Raw genomic sequence first — 19,600 nt, forward strand, 5'->3', positions numbered from 1 at the left:
CCTAATCAGTGCCCTGACTAAGTGGACTAAAGAGATGATTGAGCGCGCCCGATCTCCACGTCGGAGAAGTTTTGCTTCTTTGCCGTCTTCTGTTTGTCCATGGCGTAAAATGAGGGCGTGGGGGAGGCGGAGACTTGAATATATAGGGGCGTGTTATTCTAATGACGATCGTTTTCAGCCGCGGGATTTATCAATGGCAAGTATTGCGTACACCTGAATTGCAGAGGTGCGCACAGTTTCATAAATCATGCGGTGAGAGGAGTGTAAGCACAATCTTACACTCCTCTCTACCTCCCGCACGCCCTCATTTTACGCCATGGACAAACAGAAGACGGCAAAGAAACGAAACTTCTCCGACGTGGAGTTCGGGCGCGCTCAATAATCTCACTAGTCCACTAGTCAGGGCACTGATTAGGGCATAAGTTAATGGGCTGACTCCCTGATCAGTGCTCTGACTACTGAACTATTGAGATGATTGAGACGCGCCCATCGAGACCATCACCAGGGAAGTGGAAAAAAAACCCGAAATTGTTTTATTTGGGAGTTTAAAGAGTGGGATTAAAGGCACCTACAAAAACAAAATATGGACCCAAATTACGAGTAGCTACTGTTAGTGTGGGGGTTGAGACGCGCACTCCAGCAGTTTAAATAGCTGTTTGGATGATAAATTACCATCACAATGCATTATTTTACAGCACGTTTTGAAACAATTAGCATTTAATTTCGTATCACGGCACATGTATTGGGGTGTACAATAGTGATGATGTATTGTGGAGTAAGATTCTTCTTCTTATTATTATGATTATTATTCTAAATGACGCTTGTTATTTAGAAGAAGAATGCCGTTTTTATTGATTTTATTATTATTTAAAAGAAGAAGGCCATTTTTATTATTTTGTCAGTCTGAATTATTTTAGTACTAGTCCGTGCGCAGCTGCTGAGCCAGGCGCGGGCCTGAAACGTCAGATAAAGCGCACAGGCTCGCGACTGGAGGAATACATATGCCTAAAAATCAAACGCTTTGGTAAAGTCACAAAAATTAAACATTGACGTTCATGTTGCACAAAAATAAACACTAAATGTTGTTGTTGTGGTTTTTAACAGTGGATCATATAGCATATCTTGTCAGTGCGTTTTGTGGTGTTAGGAATTGTTTTTCTGCGCATTTTCCCACTAACTCAAACGTGCGTACACCACCTCCTGAGCTGGCGTAGGATTTGAGCGTGCCGTACGCCAACGTCCATATTGATAAATCTCAAAGCCACCGTGGGTTTGGGTGTACGCAAGGTGTACGCTGGAAATTTGGTGTACGCACTTTTGATAAATGAGGGCCAATGAGAACACAGTTAAGCAAGGGCATTCAGAGCATCTTCCTCCTCCATGCAGACAATACGTGGTGGCAAGTATTTGCTCTTCAACAGCTGGTGATTTTCCTTTAACCATTCAACACCTTCTCGGATGCTGCTCATCACATTCTCGTTCTTTATGAAAAATATTCCAAAATGAACAGCAATTAGCAATTTTACAGTTTCAGCAAATTAAAACTTTGAGTAAAAATATACACTACAGAACTCTACATACCTCAAGATTCTGTGGTGGTGTGACCCCCTCCAGTGCTCCTATGTCATCCTCAATTTCTGCAGTTCCATTTCTTTGCTGTAGAATAGCACAATGTGATGTACTGTATTTCAATTGTCCACAAGACTACAATCATGTAAAAAATGTTTTATCATTTAAAGAAGTGTATTATTTTATGCATATGCCATGCAGACCCAAATGTACTTCAATTTCACACGAGAGAAGTCAAGTATTTGTATCAACACTTTGCAGGAAAACATCAATATATATATATATATATATATATATATATATATATATATATATATATATATATATATATATTTTTTTTTTTTTTTTTTTTTTTAAACATCTGAATAATTTGTCTTACAAAAGCTTACCTGACAGTCAGTGAGACAGGACACAATCGCCATGGCCTCCTCAGCCCAGTGTGCAAACTGCCTTCCATGTCTGACAAAACACAAAAAGATACTACAATGAGAACATGAAGTTATGCAGAATGCAGCTTGTGATGGTCAAGTGGTCAGGGTTCTGGGCTTCCAAATGGAACACCGTAAGGTTGTGAGTTCAATCCCAGAGGCTGTCACCAATCCAAACGGCACTTACCCGAAGTTGCTTCGGGGGGGGACTGTCCCTGTAGTTAGTTCACTACAGGGTCACAGTCACTCTGGATAACAGTGTCTGCTAAATGACAAATAATAATAATTCGGATATCCTACCCTCCAAGCGCAAAATTCTCCATGAGGAGTAGGCACCACCACCTCCTGATGACTGGAATGTCATGCTGAGAAACAAGAAATACTTAAATGAATACTATGAATAACAGTAACACTAATAATGTAATGTGGATAAATAGGACTTACAAAGTAAACAGAAGTTCAAAACTTGTGCTGTTCACAATAATTTAAGTTGCTAAAAATATACATCACATTTGGTGACAGTATATGATTTATAAATTGTTATAGTCAAAATAATCCATCATGTTTTACTCAAAAACTAGTATTTTAGTACATTTACGAACTTGTTCATAAAAACATACATTGATATATAAAAAAGATCTATAACAACATTAGGTGATAATCAACGTATTATTACGAATTTATAATCTGCTATAATGGGGCAGTCATTTTGGACAGGGAACACAAAACTAGTTAACGTTACCATGAAATGAACACAACGGGGGTACAAAATAATATCTGTTAAGGATGACAAGAAATTGTACAGTTACTTCGTTATAGCTACTTATCGATAACTATTTCACGCAGAATACATTAGCATTAGCTTTCGAAAGTGTTTTTTTTTTTTTTTTTTTTTGCTTTCGAAAGTTCTAACAGTTGGCTAACTTAAAGTTAGTGTCGCTTACCTTCGTGTTGGACTGCCCGGTTAAAATGTGATTTAAGATGGCGCTTGAGGTGATTTTCTCCTGATGGCTTATAATATTTAATCGAGCAAAACGGACAGTGGAATTGGTCGCAGCAATATGAGCATTTAGAATAATACGGGAAATTATTCCCCTCCAGTCCCGTAACATGCATCTTCTCGAAGAAGAGACTCGAGCGACGCAATGCGCATGCGCGGTCAGAACTGCTGTGGTAAAACTGTGGTTGGGGTAAAACTGTGGCTCTGCGGCTCTGCAGTCAGACCCTTCTCACACAAACGGGGAAAACAGCACTTCACTTAAAGGAACACTCCAACTTTTTTAGAAATCGGGCTTATTCTACTTTGCTACATTTAGATATGTGGGGAAATGCATTTTAAGCTAAGCTAGCGGCGACCCTGCCAAACTAAAACAATACATGCACTAAGACAAATGCATTTGCCCACATATCTAAATGGGGTTTATCCAAAAGAAGTTGAATAAGCCCTATTTCTAAAAACAGTGGAGTGTTCCTCTTTGTATGCATCTTTATGTTGTATTTATTTTTCCTATTGTCATTTGTTTATAAGTATATATTTTATTACTGACCTTGATTACGTAATTACTTAATAACGTTTTAAGCAATTGCTTATTGCTCTGGTTGGTCATATTCCCACCCCAAGCGATCGTGTTATTAAAGATAGATAGTGCACTACTGGAACAGCCTTTTTTGTTTTTGTAATATGCCTACCAAACAAGATTCATGCATTTTGTTAGTTTTATTGCCATGTGTGATCATTGTGCATCTAATATAATAATATGGTTAATGTTGCATCCTAATTATGAAAAAATAAAAATGTATGAAAGTGACCACCACCACAAAAAAAAAAAAAAAAAAAAAAAAAAAAATATATATATATATATATATATATATATATATATATATATATATATATATATATATATATATATTAGGGCTGGGTATCGATTCAGATGTTCAGATTCGATTCGATTTTGATTCACAAGTCCTCAAATCGATTCAATTTCGATTCTCAATTCGATTTTCGATTCAACTCAAATGAATATAGATTTAATACAAATACTATAGGTATTTATAAAAAAGAACAGTGAACATAAATGTGTAATTAAAAAGAAATGAAGAGCCACAATCATGTATGTTAAACTTTTTATTTTTGGTACACCTGAGTACATTAAAACAGAACGCATCTCTATATTTTAAATCCATACAATTGTTAAATACAATTTTGATGCAAATTTATTTAAAAAAAAATTTATCTGAGAAGTATTTTATGGATGTTTTGATATATTTATTCTAAAACATAAAAAGCTAGGATATTGGATGTTTTTTTATAGCAATTTTCAGTACACGACAAGCTTTTCTTCCAATTTTGCTGCTCATGTGTGCAAATTTACTTTTCATACATGAGAAATGCGTTCATAATTTTTTTAGTCTATGGGTGAGTAGTTGTCGTGGTAACAGACAACAATACCTTAACTGACTTAAGTTGACTGTGGACTAACTATTATTAGAGGAAATCTGTTTATAATATAAGCTATTAGGGTTTGAATCATTATAATTTGAATATGTCTATAATGGCTAACGTACATGCTTAAGTGACTGCTCAAGTTTGATCCTAATGCAAGGCAAGCATTCGCGTGTATGTAATTATTTTTAGCAGTTGTGTGCTCGGCTGTGTGTGTGTTGTCACATCAAATGGTTCCGCATATTTTTAGTATTACTACAGCATTGCACCTCAGCTTTATAAAAGGCGACAATGCACCGGAAGCTGCCTTTTAAACACTGAATGGATAAATTATGTGCGCCTCTTGCTCCTTTGTAAGATCGCGCAAGGCAAATGGGTGACATCTAGTGGAGAAGACTAGTAATTAGATTTACGTTAAGCTTATGTTCAATGTTAGCGGAAATAAATATTTTAAAAAATCGATTCATGGCCTTTGAGAATTGATTCTGAATCGACCAGATTTTAAAAACCGATTAATCGAAAAATCTTTTTTTTTTGCCCAGCCCTAATATATATATATATATATATATATATATATATATATATATATATATATATATATATATATATATATATATATATATATATATATATATATATATATATGCTAATCCTGGTGGGATTGAGCTATGAATAATAAATTCACTAATACTTTGTTCAATTTAAAATAAATTAAATAATATAAGTTTAGGTAATTGAGTGATTCTGGATTTCTTATGCATGTTTTTTTTTATTGCGCAATATAGGTCTTAAATTTTATTCATAATGGTCTTAAAAAGGTTTTAAAAAGTCTTAAATTTGACTTGGTAAAACCTGCAGATACCCTGTTATATGGTGGAACAGGTGACATTTGCTAGAAGGATCGAGTGAACGATCTAAGCAAAGTATCGATGGTTGTATTTTGTAATACAAAATAATATTACCATTTGTCATTAGACACACTTTTTAGTTTTGTATGGTACTTGGTGTTTCCTATATTTACTGTAAGCACCTTGCGTTATCTAGACAATGCGGTCTCTCTAAGAAACGTTCAATTTAATCAGAAATTGTTTAAACAGTCAATAAGTGGATAAATCACTTACTGCGTGCAGGAATACAGTTGTAATTGCCACTTTCTTCAGTTTAAGACGCTGAGTGAAGCTTGCTGGAAATGGGCAGAACAAACGAGCGATCTTGAATTAAATTGTAGTATTGGATTATAAACATCAACCATGACTGTTGACATTTTTTATCTGTGGGAAGGATATGTAAAGTCCTCAGGTCTCCTGAGTAGCCTGGAACATGAAGTGTGTCCATGCGAGCAGCTTGTTTACCTGATGATTCGCTCCATTTCTGCCTGACAACGCATATGTTTGGACAGATGCAAATGTTGGGGGCGTGCATATAAATGATCCCCAACGCTTGCGTCACTGTTGGGTTCATGTTGAGAAGCACTTTTTTTTTCGGTGGAGTTTTGGATTCATGAGATTTAAAAAGAAGTAGGAGGCAATGATGTTTGAGACTCACAGTAGGTGATGTCCATGTACTGAACTCTTATTATTTCGCCATGGCATGGTTAATTACATTTTTAGGGCACCTTTAATGCCTTGTCCATTAAAACTCTTTAGGAGTACGCTCCAAATGACCAACATTGATTCATGTCATTTGGCAGTGAATGTGATGATGCTTCTCATCAAATCCTCACTAGCCTTCCTTTGCCACTTACATCCAAATTGTTATAATTTTAAAATAAAATGTATTAAAAGCTGTCATCATAGTTTCTTTAAAGCAGTTTTAAAACATCTGTATTTTGAAAAGCATTCATAGTTCAATATATTAAAGCTACACTGTGTGATATTTTCCCCCATCTAGCGGTGAAAAGGTACAGTCTTGTTCAAAATAATAGCAGTACAATGTGACTAACCAGAATAATCAAGGTTTTTAGTATATATTTTATTGCTACGTGGCAAACAAGTTACCAGTAGGTTCAGTAGATTGTCAGAAAACAAATGAGACCCAGCATTCATGATATGCACGCTCTTAAGGCTGTGCAATCGGGCAATTAGTTGAAAGGGGTGTGTTCAAAAAAATAGCAGTGTCTACCTTTGACTGTACAAACTCAAAACTATTTTGTACAAACATTTTTTTTTTCTGGGATTTAGCAATCCTGTGAATCACTAAACTAATATTTAGTTGTATGACCACAGTTTTTTAAAACTGCTTGATATCTGTGTGGCATGGAGTCAACCAACTTGTGGCACCTCTCAGCTGTTATTCCACTCCATGATTCTTTAACAACATTCCACAATTCATTCACATTTATTGGTTTTGCTTCAGAAACAGCATTTTTGATATCACCCCACAAGTTCTCAATTGGATTAAGGTCTGGAGATTGGACTGGCCACTCCATAACATTAATTTTGTTGGTTTGAAACCAAGACTTTGCCCGTTTACTAGTGTGTTTTGGGTCATTGTCTTGTTGAAACAACCGTTTCAAGGGCATGTCCTCTGCAGCATAGGGCAACATGACCTCTTCAAGTATTTTAACATATGCAAACTGATCCATGATCCCTGGTATGCGATAAATAGGCCCAGCACCATAGTAGGAGAAACATGCCCATATCATGATGCTTGCACCTCCATGCTTCACTGTCTTCACTGTGTACTGTGGCTTGAATTCAGAGTTTGGGGGTAGTCTCACAAACTGCCTGTGGCCCTTGGACCCAAAAAGAACAATTTTACTCTCATCAGTCCACAAAATGTTCCTCCATTTCTCTTTAGGCCAGTTGATGTGTTCTTTGGCAAATTGTAACCTCTTCTGCACATGCCTTTTTTTTAACAGAGGGACTTTGCGGGGGATTCTTGAAAATAGATTAGCTTCACACAGACGTCTTCTAACTGTCACAGTACTTACAGGTAACTCCAGACTGTCTTTGATCATCCTGGAGGTGATCATTGGCTGAGCCTTTGCCATTCTGGTTATTCTTCTATCCATTTTGATGGTTGTCTTCCGTTTTCTTCCACGTCTCTCTGGTTTTGCTTTCCATTTTAAGGCATTGGAGATCATTTTAGCTGAACAGCCTATCATTTTTTTGCACCTCTTTATAGGTTTTCCCCTCTCTAATCAACTTTTTAATCAAAGTACGCTGTTCTTCTGAACAATGTCTTGAACGACCCATTTTCCTCAGCTTTCAAATGCATGTTCAACAAGTGTTGGCTTCATCCTTAAATAGGGGCCACCTGATTCACACCTGTTTCTTCACAAAATTGATGACCTCAGTGATTTGAATGCCACACTGCTATTTTTTTGAACACACCCCTTTCAACTAATTCAACTAATTGCCCGATTGCACAGCCTTAAGAGCGTGCATATCATGAATGCTGGGTCTTGTTTGTTTTCTGACAATCTACTGAACCTACTGGTAACTTGTTTGCCACGTAGCAATCAAAAATATACTAAAAACCTTGATTATTCTGGTTAGTCACATTGTACTGCTATTATTTTGAACATGACTGTATATGACCATCCAGTGAATAATAGTTTCTGTTCCTCTCAATTCTGATTTCGGTTTAACTCCTACGGTGGCCGATTTAGTCCAAGATTAACATTGCAATCCCCCTCTTCATATTCGACACGGTGCCATCTAGTGTTAAAACGCAAAAGGCAAAGCTTGAATTTATGGGTATGTCCCTCTTTGGCTAATGTACTTTCAAGATGGAGGGGCAACATGGCGACCTGCATTCGAACACCTCACCCGTATGTATTTTCAATGGCATATTATAAGAATACTTAATTACTTGAAAGAAGTAAATATACATTAATCAGGACATATTTTTGAAAGAACTCAGTGTTTTTAGCTAAGAATAAACTTAAAAAGTTACGGTGTAGCTTTAACCTAATTTGACTTCAGGTATTAATAAATTGTTTATAAATTCTGTCAGAAGTTTTATTTTCACAACATTAATCTCTGGGACTATTCTCTTGTTTTAACTTTTCACATTTTTCTTTATCAAAAGAGTCAGTCTGCAGATGCACACGTGATCATTATTGACTTAGTCTTATCTCTACTGCGCTGCAGAAACCAAAATATTATTGTATTAATCTCTCAATCCCAGTCACACAGAAAAACTTAGTCACTTGTTCCTTTATCATTAATTAGACATTATTACTAGACCCCGCATCCGATGGCTTGACGTCCTAGCAGGCGACCTCCAACAACATGGAGTTGCTGTGGAGGAAGCAGAGCAGCTGGCACAAGACTGTCAGCACTGGAAACAACTGGTTCATCTGGTCGGCTCAACGCACAGGGATAGGATACCCCCTACCCATCGCAGGAGCAAATAGATAGATATTACTAGACATTTAATGTCCTGCATCCCTTTAAGGGATAAAAAATAAAAATAAAACTTTTTATTTTTAGAAGTTATCTTTTTGGTTGGCCTTCTGCCTTTAGAAATATGTGAGGGAGTTTCTGGATGATTTATATAGTGACTTCAGCCAATTTGCCATCACATTTACAGGGAGTGCAGAATTATTAGGCAAATGAGTATTTTGACCACATCATCCTCGTTATGCATGTTGTCTTACTCCAAGCTGAATAGGCTGGAAAGCCTACTACCAATTAAGCATATTAGGTGATGTGCATCTCTGTAATGAGAAGGGGTGTGGTCTAATGACATCAACACCCTATATCAGGTGTGCATAATTATTAGGCAACTTCCTTTCCTTTGGCAAAATGGGTCAAAAGAAGGACTTGACAGGCTCAGAAAATTCAAAAATGTGAGATATATTGCAGAGGGATGCAGCAGTCTTAAAATAGCCAAGCTTCTGAAGCGTGATCATCGAACAATCAAGCGTTTCATTCAAAATAGTCAACATGGTCGAAAGAAGCGTGTGGAAAAACCAAGGTGCAAAATAACTGCCCGTGAACTGAGAAAAGTCAAAAGTCACTGCCAAGATGCCACTTGCCACCAGTTTGGCCATATTTCAGAGCTGCAACATCACTGGAGTGGCCAAAAGCACAAGGTGTGAAATACTCAGAGACATGGCCAAGGTAAGAAAGGCAGAAAGTCGACCACCACTGAACAAGACACACAAGCTGAAACGTCAAGACTGGGCCAAGAAATATCTCAAGACTGATTTTTCTATGGTTTTATGGACTGATGAAATGAGAGTGAGTCTTGATGGGCTGGATTGGTAAAAGGGCAGAGAGCTCCAGTCCGACTCAGACGCCAGCAAGGTGGAGGTGGAGTACTGGTTTGGGCTGGTATCATCACAGATGAGCTTGTGGGGCCTTTTCGGGTTGACGATGGAGTCAAGCTCAACTCCCAGTCCTACTGCCAGTTTCTGGAAGAACCTTCTTCAAGCAGTGGTACAGGAAGTCTGCATCCTTCAAGAAAAACATGATTTTCATGCAGGACATCCAAGTACTCCATAGCGTGGCTGGCAAGAAAGGGTATAAAAGAAGAAAATCTAATGATATGGCCTCCTTGTTCACCTGATCTGAACCCCATTGAGAACCTGTGGTCCATCATCAAATGTGCGATTTACAAGGAGGGAAAACAGTACACCTCTCTGAACAGTGTCTGGGAGGCTGTGGTTGGTGCTGCACGCAATGTTGATGGTGAACAGATCAAAACACTGACAGAATCCATGGATGGCAGGCTTTTGAGTGTCCTTGCAAAGAAAGGTGGCTAAATTGGTCACTGATTTGTTTTTGTTTGGTTTTTGAATGTCAGAAATGTATATTTGTGAATGTTGAGATCAGAGGTGTGGACTCGAGTCATGTGACTTGGACTCGAGTCAGACTCGAGTCATGAATTTGATGACTTTGGACTCGACTTGACAAAATGTACAAAGACTTGCAACTCGACTTGGACTTTAACATCAATGACTCGTGACTTCACTTGGACTTGAGCCTTATGACTCGAGAAGACTTGCTACTTTTTGGCAATTTTTCTTTCACACGGCCGCGCTGCTCTCAGTGAAAAAAAGCTGCACCTGTATGCATGCAGAGAGCACGCGCGCTGCCAGCACGACATCCAATCACTGTAGTCCCGCATTGGTTTGATTCGACAGTATCCATAGCTACCAAGTCCGCGTATAACACGTGACTTATTTGGGCTTCTTTTTTTGGCAACTCGCGGTAAAAAATCTCGAGTTGCGGGTCGCGGTTGTTTGGGCTTATTTGAAAAAATGTGGTTGCTTGTTAGGAAAATTGCCTGACACTGTCTTCTCACAGCTAATAGCCATAGTGCACCGATACAAGTGCTGTATTCATTCGTCCTCATACATCCCGCCTCCTTCCCCTCTTTGAAGAAAAATCGCGTTCAACGTGCAGGCATGTGATGTGATGTTATAAATGTAATGATAGTTCGTAGACGTAAATAGACGAAAACATTTTTTTTTTTTTTTTTTTACAAACAATGCAACCAGCAGAGATATACAGAGATGGAGAGGAAACAGGAGGTAACGTTAAGCCACCTATTTTAATTTTAAAAATATTTTTTTATAATGTAGGCTATTTATTATGACTATTATTATTTGGCTATTATAAAAATAAAAATAAAAAAAGTATAGGCTACTAATAATAACAGTAGGTATGGTTCGAATGTATATTATTATAAACATGTCTATATTGCAGCGCTCTCAGTGTTTTCCTGTGCACCAACTCCCATTCATAGACTGTAAAAACAGTGCATATTAATCCTAAATAGTAGCTATGTGACATTAGTAATTTTCAATACTTTTTAGAGCAGATTGCACTTTGAGATGCAGGGCATATCCTTTTTTACGGTTTATAGTGTGCATGTTCACCACTGCTCCTTATATGTGAGCAGTAACTCCGACTGGAGTTATCATAATTAACCCTCATGTCACTTTTTCTCTTTTTCCATCTCCAAACCTCTTCTGTTCACAGTCTTTATTGCAACTTGAAGAATTTTGTAAAATCCCATCTGTATTTGCTTTTTAAACTCCAAGAGATTTCAATTTAATATGTTGCAGGCTCATTTATTGATAAATTATTGATCATAAATTATACTGATGATAATAAATAATATAATAATATTGGGCTTGATTTGGGGCCCCCCACCCCTCTAGGTATTCTTCATACCTGAGAAGAATATGAAACAGATGTCAGAAAATCCCTTATAGCCTCACGTACTCTTTACTCATATTAATGTTGTTGTGTCAATATTCATTGTCTATTATACACTACGGTATACGATAATATTTCAGTTTCAGTGTATGCAATATTAAGAATATTTTCACTGCTTCAGAAGTCATAAGAAAGCCCTTTCCCTCCAGAAACTGAAGTCATATGCTTTATAGCAGTGCTTTTCAAAGTGGGGACAGGGACCCCTGGGTGCCACGAGGGGATGCTAGGGGGGCCTTTGCAAGTTGGCATAAAAAGTATAGCAAAACAAAATAATTTAATAAATTAAATTATTAAAGTAAACCAAATTAAACCTAAAATAAGCTAAACAATATTCCCATAATGGCCCTAAGTTCAGGCTAAAAGGACCCATATCTATTTGAAAGTTGAACTGTGAGGTGCAATACGAGGTCAGTACAGTACAGGACTGAAGCTGCTGTGCATTGTTCTAGTGCAATATGCTGTTGAAATACAAGCATTTTCTGTGAAAATTTACATTTTCTGTTTTTGTTACTGTATTTGCTTAATGTCATTGTATAAAAAGAGGTTTAAATAAATACCAATCTTACAGACATACATGATTTGTATATTTTTATTTCTGTGGTAAGATGACTTGAAGTGACTCGAAACTAAAATGGTAGGACTTTGGACTCGACTTGAGACTTGTTGGCTTTGACTTCTGACTCGACTCGAGACTTGACTCATCTTTGACTCGACTTGACTCGGGACTCGAGGGCAAAGACTTGAGACTTACTTGTGACTTGCATAACAATGACTTTGTCCCACCTCTGGTTGAGATGTTATATTGGTTTCACTGGTAAAAATAAATAATTGAAATGGGTATAAATATGTTTTTTGTTAAGTTGCCTAATAATTATGCACAGTAATAGTCACCTGCACACACAGATATCCCCCTAAAATAAATACTAAAACTTCCAAAAAATACTCAGCTTTGATATTGAGTTTTTTGTGTTCATTGAGAACATGGTTGTTGTTAAATAATACAATTAATCCTCAAAAATAAAACTTGCCTAATAATTATGCACTCCCTGTATAACATTTATGTTTCCCATTTTTAATCAATGGACATTTCATTTTAAACCCTCAGTTGAATTTGGATACAGGTGTTTAACCCATATTGGACGGCAATCTTTAACTTTATAATTCTTTAACTAATCCATTAATTCACATCAACATCATAAATGACAAAATTAGTCATAATTACCAGTAACAGCTGGATACCAGCCCACTTAAAGCGTTCCATATTCTGGATCAACTTTTCCAGATTCCTTTAGAATTAGTTTCTTTAAAATAATTCAGTTTCTAATTCAGTTTCTTTAAAAGTTATTGCCTTAACCCATCTGTAATGATAAACACTATCAGGACAGAACAGTTTCACAAACCAACACATACAAAACATAAAGGGCAGTCATCAACAAACACGCACATTAAACATATATAACTATGAATTGCTCATTCTCAAAATTCGCTTTTAAGGCGGGCGTACACAGTGTTAACTAAAAATTATTTAAACTCAGCTCTTACATGGTTTCTTAACTGATTTCAAATCATGTATGTTCATTATTCCTTCATTTTTAGAGAAGTCAGCTGGGCTGTTTTGGTTCTGATATCATTGTTTTTTGTTTTGTTTCAGCTTTAGTAGAACAATAACAGACAGAACACATCACAATATGCTAATTTTTGGAGAAGGACCTGTGCAGCAGAGATACATACATCCTGCCTTCCACAAGCAACCATTTCGGATGTAAACACTCCCAGCTGAGCCCTGCCCACAGAGCTCACCACAGACAGACTGTGATGGATTAGAACTTTCTTGAAAATGGACAGCAAAGCCAGGACAACATATTTCAGCTTCTGATAACACCAGAGCAACAGCCCTTCTCACTAGAGATGTCATTCCTCTCTCCAGCATCCCCGCATCTGAGCTTCTCAGAGAAAATGGACGAACTGATTTTTGTTGTAACTAGACCTTGATTGCTGCGAGCCCCCAGATATTAACCCAAAAGCGTCGAGCCCCACAACCACCAAAGCCTGTGGGCCCAGCTCGCCCTCCCCCTCCTCCTGTGAGATTTCTTCGGTCACAACGCCAGGGTCCACACCCTTCTCCATCTGTAGGTGAACCAAAAACAACTGATTCCAGCTCTCAGTGAAGAGTCACTGAGATTTTGTCAGTCCCCGCTATGATAACAGTAACTTTATCAAATGTTTACAGAACAAATGGGAACCCAGTGTGCCTGCCTCTTTATCTATCCCTGTACTCTCCAAAGTACTCTCCAGCCTTTATTGAGGAATTTATAGAATTGTTATCAATAATTTCCTCCAACTTCCTTTGACTGTTTTGCTATTGCTGTGGATTTTAACATTCACATAGCCAATGCTGAATCCAGTACAACAAAAGAGCTCATGACTGTTCTTAACACTTTTGATTTAACACAACATGTACATGGACCCACACAAAATCGTGGACACACTCTAGATTTACTTATAAGTAAGGGTCTAAACATTTCATCGATTGTTATTAAGGATGTGGCACTGTCTGATAATTTCTGTATTTTCTTTGATAATATCAATCTCTCCTCTTAAATGAGAACACTAATGTGCTGTTCATGAAGGCTTTATCTCTAACACCAAGCATATCTGCAGACTCTGTTGATTTTTTCCTTGACTCCTTTAACTCAAAAGTTAAGAGTAATTGAGGATATTGCTCCTCTGAAAGTCAGGAAAAAGAATGGCAAACAAAAGGCACCATGGAGAAACTCAATAGCAGTTCAAATAAATAAAAGACAATGCAGAAAATCTGAACGAAAGTGGCGGAAGACAAAACTTGTAGTCCATTATAACATCTAAAAAAGACAGCCTTCATGCTTTCAATGTTGAACTAGGCAAAGCTAGACAGACCTTCTTTTCAAATATTATAAACAGAAACATTAACAACACACGCACTCTTTTTGCTACTGAAGACAGACTAACAAACCCCCCGAGTCACATTTCCAGAGAAATGCTCTCAGACAGCAAATGCAGTAAGTTTGCTTCCTTCTTCTTCTCAAAAATATCAGAAAGGTAATCAGACAGGGACGTGATGATCATGTGACTTGGTGATGGGCGTGTTGTGAGGGGTGCGTGATCTAACATGGCAGCGCGCTGCTAGAAACACTACAAACTTTTCTCGGCTTTTTTCTCGACTGTTTTCTTTCTGTTAGTTTTTTTTTTTTTCTCTCTCTCTCTCTCTCTCTCTCTCTCTCTCTTCTTCTTCTTCTTCCCCGCTACGACATCACCCGATTAAAACCTGGATTACGACTCAGACCTGGACCACCTGGAGGACTACATTGACAAATGCTTCAATAGACTATGTACAATGAGCCCATCACGCAAATCCAAAAAACCGCGCAGTTCGGACTCTCCCAGTTTAACCGATTCATCTTCACCAACATCCACTCCTACCAAAACAAACTGTTGTTCCGAAATACTTTTATCAATCAACGAGCGCTTATCAAACCTGGATTCCAGACTCTCACTAATCGAAGTTCTTCACAAGGAATTCCAAAATCTTCGCCATAGCCTGGAATACAGTCAACAACAAGTCGATTCACTTACAGAAGAAAACAAATCATTTAAAAGCTCCGTGGACTCACTCACCGCTAAACTTTCGACTGTAACCACTCAACTCACCTCCGTCACCGCCGAAAACAAAGCTATGCAAGAAACCATCCTGGATCTACAGTCACGCAGTATGAGAGACAATCTAATCTTCTCCGGCATTCCCGAATCATCCACCGAAGACCCCGAAAAATCTGTTAAGGACTTCATGGTTAACCAGCTCAAACTTACACCAGGGACTGTCGAGCACATCACATTCCACCGCGTACATCGTTTAGGACAGAAACTCCACAACTCTACCCGACCCCGGCCCATCATCGTCAAATTTGAACATTTCAAACAGAAAGTACTGGTTCAGCGACAAGGCCGGCAGCTAAAAGGGACTCATTACGGACTCAACGACCAATTTCCACAAGAGATCATCCGCAGACGTAAGCTACTCTTCCCCATCCGCAAGACAATGATCAGTCAAGGTAAAATAGCAATCATTACAGTAGACAAACTATATATTGATGGACAACTATTCAGAGACAAGGACACTACTCCATGGCTTTACTAATTCTAGAAACTGTAAAAGATGTATAGACAATAGACCCACCCATGCTCCTCTCTCATTCTAACTGTATCATCCTCACATTTCTTTCTTTCTTTCTTTCTTTCTTTCTTTCTTTCTTTCTTTCTTTCTTTCTTTCTTTCTTTCTTTCTATCTCCCTCCCCCCCTCTCTCCCCTCTCTCCCTCCCTCCCCTCTCTCCCTCCCTCCCTCTCCCCCTCTCCTTATCAATGTATATTCTCACATTAAACTACCTGCACCACGCACACACACATTAAATGCACCAAATTAGTCTTCTTGCTCACTGTTTATATGTTTCGTTGTCGGTTACAGGTTTTTGTGTTTGTGCTGTTTTGTATATCATTTGGTATTGTAGATCCACACACACACACACACACACACACACACACACACACACACACACACACACACACACACAGAGAGAGACTTATACTCACACAGCATAATTATGAGGTATACACTATAGGGCCATGCAATTAAATTTTTTAACTTGGAATATTCGTGGAGTTGCCTCACAAGCAAAAAAAAAACAAAGTCCTAAATTACCTAAAAAATATGCAAGCTGATATATGTTTATTACAGGAAACTCACTTCTCACAATCAACACAAAACTGCTTAAAAACTACATACTTTAACCACTGTTTTTCCTCCTACTATAACTCAAAACAAAGAGGAGTATGCATCTTAATTAACAAAAAAATACAATTTAACCACCATACAACCATTTCAGATCCTGAAGGCCGTTTTATCATTATTAACATTTCAATCGACAATAATCCAATCACAATTGGCAACATTTATGGACCAAACTCTGATGACCCCTCCTTCTTTTCAAATTTCTTTTCCTCTCTTTCAAACCTTTCCAGCTGCCCAATAATTATAGGGGGAGACTATAACACTGTAATCAATCCACCATTGGACAGGTCAAAACATACAGGAAAATCCTGGCAATCCTCCAAAACAATAAAACAGTTCATGAGTGATTTTGGTCTTGGCGATGGTTGGAGGCTACAACACCCACTCGCCAGAGAATATACTTTTTATTCCAATGTCCACCAAACTTACTCCCGCATTGATCTATTTCTAATCAATAATTCAATCATACCAAATATTGTAGAAACTAAAATTCATCCCATCAGTATCAGTGACCATGCTCCGGTAACTCTCACATGGAACCCACCTGCAATACAGAAGCACCCCACCAGATGGCGTTTTAATCAACACAGTCTCACCCCTACTCGTCAAATGTTGCCGAACGGTCAAGGGACCCTGACGTCAGCTGTTGACGCACAGGGTACCCCTAAATCGCCATTTTTCGACGTACTGGGTAATCCACTGATTTCAATGAGAAACCTAGGACGTCATAAACAGACGTGTTGGGCATGTGAATGTTATCGTTATGATGGAATATATTGGGTTATAATTTTTACATTATGACATGTTGGAGTGTGATTCTCAATTTAATCAGCCAGCACAATTGTATTTACATTTATTTACGCTATGATACACGTTTGAAACAGCAGTCAAACCCCACCCCGCCCTAAACCTATACCCATTTGCGTATTATATGATATAAAACACAGACTGTAACAGACAACAGGCACACTTTATTGAAAAAGTCCAACTATTCCGAGGCCAAACGATTGAATTGTGTGAAGAAAAGACCCAAAAGCAATCACCGTCTCTATCCGCGCCGCGCTCCGCGCGCGCCCCGGCGTCACACTGAAGACGCCACAGGTAGACCCCTCGGCGTCACGCGATGGACGACTGGGAACCCAATTGCTTTCAGTGGGAAACCTTTGGCGTCAACATTAGACGGCAATTCTATCGGTATGAAATCGCGCTGAAGAAGTCTCATTCAGAACACATCGCGATGTTTGGCATCAGATCACGTGTGCCACATGTTGGTGAGTAGTCATACATATTATGTCCTAATATTTGATATAAAGTATTTTCTGCTTGTCGTTATCGATCATGTTCAGTCACTGCATTGTACCTGTCATCATCTCCACTGAGGCTTTGCATTTCTTTGCTTTCTAAATAAACACACCTTGCTAATAGGGTGATTAAACACTGTCACGTGACGTGCTATAGACCTTTAAACATTTGTTAATATTTAATAATAATTACTAGTGTAGTTCCAACGTGGCATTTGTAGTAGAAGCACAATAAAAAAATAAAAAAAAAACACTTGTCATGCGTTTACCACAGTATTGGTAGTTTTAATGTGATATTTGTTGTAAATAAACAGTAACCACAACAATTGCTATTTTTAATGTGATATTTGTTGTAAATAAACAGTAGCCACAACAATTACCATGCTTTAAATGCATTTTAATGTAAAATCCAAATATTGTTATTTAAATAGTATACTTTATAATGCTATATATTATATATTATGACTTTTTTCTCTCTTTCTTTTTTTTTTTTTTTACCTGAAAAGACCAAAAGGGCCTCTCGGACTCAGTCAACCCATTCTTGTTTGTGGAGAAGTAACGGAGAAAACCAAAAGCTGCAACAGCAAATATTTGTAATGGTATGTATGTGTTGGTTTGAACCCTTTATCAAACATTTTATTTAGCATTTGTTGTTACTTATTCTTACAAATCCCATATCTCAATCATTAAGAACATATTCCCGAAGTCTTAATAATTCACAAGATTTAACAAGTTGTCAAATTCGTATGATTCTCGTACATATAGCTCTGAAAAAAATGAAGAGACCACTTAACATGGATTTCTAAATGTTAAGTGGTCTCTTAATTTTTTTTCCAGAGCTGTATTTGTATATGAAGAGTTCAGATGCAAAAGCCTCAAAAAGCCACTTCGGTCACATGACATCAGATATTCAATTATTTTTTCTTAATCAGATCAGTTGCACTGTTTATAACGTCCCGTTTGCATGTAAATAATTTATGTGATCACAAAATCAAATGAGTTATCTACATTTTCAAACAAATTCTTATGATATAGCTTGCTATTACATACTTTTAACTGTCTTAATTTATATGTTTTAAAAACAATAGTATTTGCACAGAGTAAATGATACTTTCTTGTTTTACAGAAGAGAAGAAAGACCAGACCTTATATCGAAGCAAGCTAAGAAAATAAGTCCTTTGTTTAGGGTGAGGAAGGAAGATGGTCATCTTGTGCCCGAAGAAGACAGAAAAGTGCGCAAGTCCATTGGTATGTCTTGTATTGAAGCAATGCTGTAATATGTAGTACAAAATTTGATGTTGATCTCTCAAAGGACTATTCATTTCAACAGTGATCATTCTTTCTACTCTGATAAAATACGTACCATTATTCATGTCTAAATATTTTAATAACTCCTAAAATAAGCAAATGAGGTTCTGTATCTTGGATTTATTTAAAATGGTAAATATTTGTTTTCCCTTTTTGATACAATTATTATTACACTTTTGGCCTTCAGTTCTTAAAAACTGCACCGTCTTTTTGTCTTAGATAAAAGTAGACAAGTGTGGGAAAAAGCATTTAGTTGTTATAAACTCCATGTATTTCTCCATTGTTTTGTAGACCATGGATGGTTCTGGGTAGCTTTAGAAGATAATGAGTTGGGACATATTAGGAATCAAATAGTAAATGTTCTTTGAAATATCTGGTTAGTTCTTTCTAAAAGATCTACTGTTTAAAAGGTTGCTGTTGATATGGGTAAATTAGTTTTTGTTCAGTACTTGGCTAATATTATGGGCTGAAATATTATACATAATGCTTCAATGTGTATATTATTTTATGTACTGACTGCTGCTTTGTAAATTTAAATCAGGAATTGGCA

At 37.4% G+C, this 19,600-nt stretch overlaps 1 long non-coding RNA gene across 1 annotated transcript; it reads left to right on the forward strand.

The window, feature by feature from the left end:
- Positions 1 to 17,521: 17,521 nt before the first annotated feature.
- On the forward strand, positions 17,522 to 18,946 carry LOC137071941 (uncharacterized). The gene is made up of 3 exons (XR_010904557.1): positions 17,522 to 17,712; positions 18,249 to 18,341; positions 18,869 to 18,946. It is a non-coding gene; the product is annotated as an uncharacterized lncRNA (long non-coding RNA).
- The last annotated feature ends 654 nt before the right edge of the window (positions 18,947 to 19,600 follow it).

This window comes from Pseudorasbora parva, chromosome 3 (genome assembly GCF_024679245.1).
Source record: "Pseudorasbora parva isolate DD20220531a chromosome 3, ASM2467924v1, whole genome shotgun sequence".
Classification (NCBI taxonomy): Eukaryota; Metazoa; Chordata; class Actinopteri; order Cypriniformes; family Gobionidae; genus Pseudorasbora; species Pseudorasbora parva.